We start from the raw sequence: 6,366 nt of genomic DNA on the forward strand, positions 1-6,366 counted from the left end.
ACAAATTACCGCTACAGAAGTCGGTTTATTACGTATCCACGGTCCTCACCCCATGCAAATCCGATACCCACACTATCAAAAAATAGCATACGCGGTCTTCTTGTCATCCCAAAAGCTACGACACTACTTTCAGGAGTGTTCGATTACGGTGGCCTCCGAAGTACCACTAAACGGTATAATAAATAACCGCAATGCCACGGGCCGGATTGCTAAATGGGCCATCGAGCTCCTTCCATTTGACATAACATACAAGCCTCGGTGGGCTATCAAGTCGCAAGTATTAGCTGACTTCGTCGCCGAATGGACGGAAGACGAACTCCCTAAAGAGTACGGCGCGTACTCTAACTGGATCATGCACTTCAATGGCTGTAAAATGCTGGCCGGATTGGGAGCAGGCGTAGTCCTGACTTCTCCCACCGGAGACATGGTCCAATACGTCCTCCAAATATTATACACAGACTCCAACAATGCAGCCGAATATGAGGCTCTGTTGCACGGTCTTCGGATGGCAGTCTCTATGGGCATTCAATGCCTAGAAGTGCGCAGGGATTCAAACCTTGCAATATCACAAATAAATGGAGACTTTGATGCCAAGGATCCGAAAATGGCGGCCTATCGCAATGCCGTCCTTGAAATATCAGCTCGGTTCGAGGGGCTCGAATTCCACCATGTGGCTCGAGAAAACAATCAAGCGGCAGATATTCTTGCCCGCATCGGCGCTAAACGCGACCCAGTCCCGCCTAACATATTCTTGGAAAGGCTGTTCAAGCCATCCATGGTATGGGAAGGGGAGTCTGGCAGTACCAGCATGGATCCGAATACATCCCCAGATTCTGAACTATCAGACATAATCGTAGGCTCCACCACCAAAATAACGTCGTCAGCCCACGAAATAATGGCTGTTATCGCCCCATGGACTGAGCCTTTCTTGGCCTACCTAAATAGGCAGGAGCTCCCCGAAGATCAAAATGAAGCACGCTGCATCGTTTGGCGTTCTAAAGCTTACAAGGTCCATGAAGGGGAACTCTATAAGAAAAGCGCCACCGAAGTGCTCCAAAGGTGCATCTCTAAAGAGGAAGGGAGGCAGCTCTTGGCTGAAATCCATGTCGGACTGGGAGGACACCACCTGCGGCTCGAGCATTAGTCAGCAAAGCCTTCCATACAGGTTTCTATTGGCCGACAGCCCGAGCAGACGCACAGGACCTTGTCCAACACTGCGTCAGTTGCCAGCTCTTTGCCAATTAGAGTCATATGCCCCCTACGCTCTCCAAACAATCCCCATAACTTGGCCCTTCGCGGTCTGGGGGCTTGGTATGGTTGGACCCCTTAAAGGGGGAAGCCATAAGAAAAAATATTTATTGGTCATGGTAGACAAATTCACCAAATGGATAGAGGCCAAACCAGTGAGAACGGCCAAGTCCGGACAAGTAATAGACTTTATATCCGGGGTCATACACCGATACGGTGTCCCCCACAGCATCATCACCGATAATGGCTCAAATTTCACGGCCGATGAGGTGAAATCTTGGTGTGGCAAAATGGGCATTAAGCTCGACTATGCTTCCGTCTACCATCCTCAAACAAATGGCCAGGTCGAATGGGCAAACGGTCTTATCATGAGCGGCATCAAACCCAGACTAGTGCGATCCTTGACAGAGTCGGATACTCAATGGGTCGAGGAGCTCGACTCCGTACTCTGGGGCCTGCGGACCACGCCGAATCGCACCACCGGATATACACCATTCTTTATGGTGTACGGCGCGGAAGCAGTACTACCTTGCGACATAATACATGATTCGCCGAGTTAGATCGGCAGGATAATTTGGATGCCCTGGAGGAGGAGCGCGATGTCACTAAGGCCCGTTCCGCATTCTATCAGCAACAGGCTCGACGATACCAAAGCAGAGAAGTGCGGGCCAAAACTTATAATATTGGCGAACTCGTTCTACGCTTACCAGAGAAGAAGAAGGACAAGCTCAAACCCAAGTGGGAAGGATCCTTCATCATCGACAAAGTTCTCACCGGAGGAGCGTACCGCTTACGTAATGCGTCTGATAACAGACTCGAGCCGAACCCATAGAACGCGACCAGACTCCGGAGATTCTACTCCTAGCGCCGAACTCAGTGTTCGTCTCCTTAACCCTCCTTTTTAAATTATGCTCCCTCCCTTTTCCTTTCTCGATCTTTTTCTTTTCACACACAGTATTTAATATAGTGCGGATTCCCTGATTATTTCGGTCGCACTATGTGTGTAAGCTTTACCTGGGGGCTTCCTATGCGGAAGCTAAATACAAATTATTTTCAGGGCTTTTTGCCCGTCACACATGCGTTTCTTTTTCCATGTGTGCCTTTTTCTTCACCATTATATGCATCGATATGACTTAAGACGTGGCCAAGCTGGGTTTCCTGGCTCCTGTGTTTAAGCCCTATGTTCTAGTTAATTCGGCTAGGGCATAAGGGGAGCACCTCTGCGATTGTTATTGTCGGTTGAGTCGGATGTGTACCTCAGACTGGGTGAAGCCGACAGCTAGTTTCCTTAAGAGTGTCGGTGTTCTGGGAACGGGGGTACCTAGACTTGCCTGCCTGGGGCCTGCGGCGTGGCTCAAGGAGTGGCCCAGTACGGCCCATCTTCATCAACATGTGCTCAAGACCCTCGCGAGGGGCCAAGCCTCGCGGGGCGGACGATAGGAAGCTTCCTCAGGCACAGCCTCGTCAGGCTGGCTCGCGAGGAGGCGGAGAGATCAAGGCGGGGTACCTCACAAGGTGCCCGTGACGCAAGCCATGACGACCGAAGCCAGGCGGGCGCCGGCTTCCGCAGAGTCCTTGTTTCCTCTTTGGTGCAAAGGGGGCAAGCGTAGGCAAGGGTATCAAGCAAAGGCAACCATTTTGGTGCAACAAGACCAAGACCAGCAGAACGGCAGGATTGAGGTCATCGTAGAGCCCAAGCCGGCGCCATCGTCAGAGTCTTTGGCAGGCGAGGGCCAACTTTAGTCAGGATAAGTGTATTAGATGTTCCCCTTCAAAATGGTCAGTTGTTGGCGCCATTCCCGCTCAATATTTGGGAAGAGAGCCAGGGCCTCGCTTTATAAATAGGGCTAGCACCACAGTAGAAAGGGATCTGGATTCAATCCTTCCCAAGAGGCATCACCTCCACAAGAACTCCTCCCCTCGTGAGGTAGTTCTTCCTTTGTATTGTTCATCATCAGCCCCAGAGGCAATCCACCACACCACAAACTAGAGTAGGGTATTATACCACAATGGTGGCCCGAACTAGTATAAACCTCGTGTCCCTTGTGTTGTTCTTCATGTAGTTTAGATCCTTTGCGAGGCGACGAGATGTGAGTAGGTAGGAGGTGAGATCTCCGCGCGCACCCCAGAGTTCGAACCTTAAGGGTCTGCCAGAACCCGAAATCCGACATTTGGCGCGCCAGGTAGGGGTGCGCCGGAATCCGCCTTCCGCCGCCTTGTGTTTTGCCGTCCGTCGCATCCATGTTCGACGCTCGTCGAGCCCACACCGAGCGCAGGGCTGCCCTCGCGGCCCATGTTGCCCAGACGGCCCCCGTCAGAGTGCCTCCTCGTCGTTCCCCGTTGCCTGACATCCACGCCACCACTGGCCCGGCGGGGAATGAGCAGGAGGCATCGTCCCTGCATCCTTCGTTGTGGCGAGAAGGCCGCACTGCCACCCCGTCGCTGACTCCAGCCGGCTCGTCATCCCACGCCCGTCGTGCTCCTGCGGACGTGCACGCCACGTTGCTCCTGGCGCGGGAGCTCCTGCACTACTGTCCCGTCGACGACCTCTACGATGAGTGGCTCGCCCGCATCACTAAGCTCATCAGCGCCGCTGGGGGCTCCCCTACGCCATCCCTCTCGTTGCACCACGCCCCGCCCTGCGCGGGCAACGAAGCTCCGGGGGTGCCTCAGCCGCCTCCCCCTCAAGAAGGTGCCCTAGACCCAAGGCGCGTGGCCCCAGGACGGGACCCGCCCTGTCCGGCGCCAGCACAGCAAGAGAAGAGCTGCCAAGAGATCCCTCATCCCCAAGAAGCTGCCCGTGTGCTCCCCGCACCGTCCTGTCACGATCGCGCTCCTGCTCCAGCGCGCCAAGACCCCGCGCTGCTCCTGGCGGCAGCGTGCGGAGACCTCCAAGATCAAGATTTTCGTCACTAAAGGGCTTCTGAGGCCACGGCAGGCTGCCGTGCCTTCACCGTCGAGCTGTGCAGCGTGGCCTGGCCAGGCAAGTTCAAGCCAGATCTGCCCCCGCGCTACGACGGCATGGCTGACCCTGCGGAGTTCCTCCAGCTCTACGAGTTAGGCATCGAAGCCGCCAACGGGGACGAGAAGGTCATGGCGAGCTGGCTTCCCATGGCGCTCAAGGACGGTGCCTGCACCTGGCTCCTGAACCTGGCTCCTGGCACGATTTCCTCCTGGGACGAGATGCACACCCGCTTCATCACCAACTTCCAAGGCACTCGCGACCGGTCCCTGGCCGTGAGCGACTTGCGCCACATCAAGCAGCAGCTAGGAGATACCTTGCAAAAGTTCATCCAGCGCTTCAACAACGCTCGCCTCAAGACCCCCAGGGTGACTGAGGAGGCCATCATCTCAGCCTTTTTCGACGGCATGCGCGACATCAAGATGAAAGAGGAGCTAGCAATCCATGATGACCTGTGCACATCCCTGGAGCTGTTCAATTTGGCGACCAAGTGCGCCAGGGCTGAGGAAGGGCGTCTCTCCCTCCTCGAGCTTCCGACTGCCGATTTAGAAGAGAAGAAGCCCAAGGTCAAGGATGAGAAGCTTAAGAGGGCTGTCATGCTTGCAGCAGAACCGGACACCAAGCGAGGCAGGGATCAGCCTGAGTCATCCAAGGGCAGCCGGTACTGCGTGTACCACGACCTCCACACCCACAACACCAACGAATGCCAAGAGCTCAGGGCTGTGCAGGATGTGCGTGCCGGACGACGCCCCGAGTGCAATGACCGGGGCTATGGCTGAGGAGGAGGAAGAGGTGGAGGACGATGGGAAGACCGTGGCCCTCGCCAAGGGTGGCGTGACCGACCTCGTGAGGACCGCTGGCAGGACCAGCCTCGCGAGGGAGGTTGGAGGGATCAGCCTCGCGAGGATCGCCCACAAGGCAACGGAGGCTTCCCTCCTCTACCACCGCAGCCGAGGAGGAATGAAGACAATCATCAGGACGAGGGGGCTGGGGGCTTCCAGGAGCCGCGCGCGATCGCTTGTATCTTGGGCGGCGCCCAGACCCCAGCCTCTCAGCGCATCTTCAAACAGTTTGCTCGTGAGGTGAATGCAGTCCTCCCCAAGCTTGAGGCCACGCGCCCTCTCAGGTGGTTAGCATGCGCCATCATGTTCAGCTCACCAGATCAGCTCAAGTGCGCAGCCATAGCCAGAGTCCTCCCGATGCTTTGTTCCCCAATCATCATCAATGTGCAAGTCACCAGGACCCTCATCGATGGCGGAGCAGGGCTCAACGTTCTGTCCGTCGAGACGTTCAACAATCTCCAAGTGCCATACAATCAGCTTCAGCCAACCAAGCCTTTCTCAGGAGTCACCGATGCTTCCACTGTTCCGATAGGGCAAGTCCGCCTTCCTGTCACCTTTGGGAAGCGCGACAACTACCGCACCGAGCTCATTGACTTCGACGTCGCCCACATCCGCCTTCCGTACAATGCCATCCTCGGGTACCCAGCCCTGGCCAAATTCATGGCAGTGACTCATCACGGCTACAATGTCCTCAAGATGCCAGGAAGCGATGGAGTCATCATGGTGCCTTGTGAGGAGAGGGATGATGTGTGTTCTCTGGAGCGTGCTTTTCAGGCCGTGTCAATCGAAGACCCACATCACAAGAGCGGAAGGTTTCCCGAGGCAGTCCCTAAGAAGAAGAAGACATCGCCTGGTCCGAACCCTCGAGAGGAGCTGCAGGAGTCAAGAGTCATGAGTGGCAGCCACCGCTTACCCGTCGTAGCTCCCCATCCAGGCGAGGATGGTGGGCTGTGCGTCTGCATCGACATACCAGGACTCAACCGAGCTGCCTCTCAGAAGCGCCTCTGGCCCTCACGCGTGGGACGCTACGAAGGTCCACCCCACAGCTATGTTCGGATGCCTTTCGGCCTGCCGAACGCGGCTGCCGCGCGTCAGCGCCTCATGAGGAGCATCCTGGAGGCTCAAGAGGTCAAGCATTCCGCAGTCCTGGTGGAGATGGAGATGGTCCGCGAGGAACCGCCAGCGCCTCCGGAGCCTCCCGAGGCTCCTGGGCCTGGGGGCTCATGAAGATCGGCTTCCGCAGCACATGTCGCCCGCTACTTCAGCATCCCTTCATCTCCAACATCATTAGGTGACATCCATTGTGTTTCATCT

The sequence above is a fragment of the Triticum aestivum genome, chromosome 1B (genome assembly GCF_018294505.1).
Source record: "Triticum aestivum cultivar Chinese Spring chromosome 1B, IWGSC CS RefSeq v2.1, whole genome shotgun sequence".
In the NCBI taxonomy this organism is placed as follows: Eukaryota; Viridiplantae; Streptophyta; class Magnoliopsida; order Poales; family Poaceae; genus Triticum; species Triticum aestivum.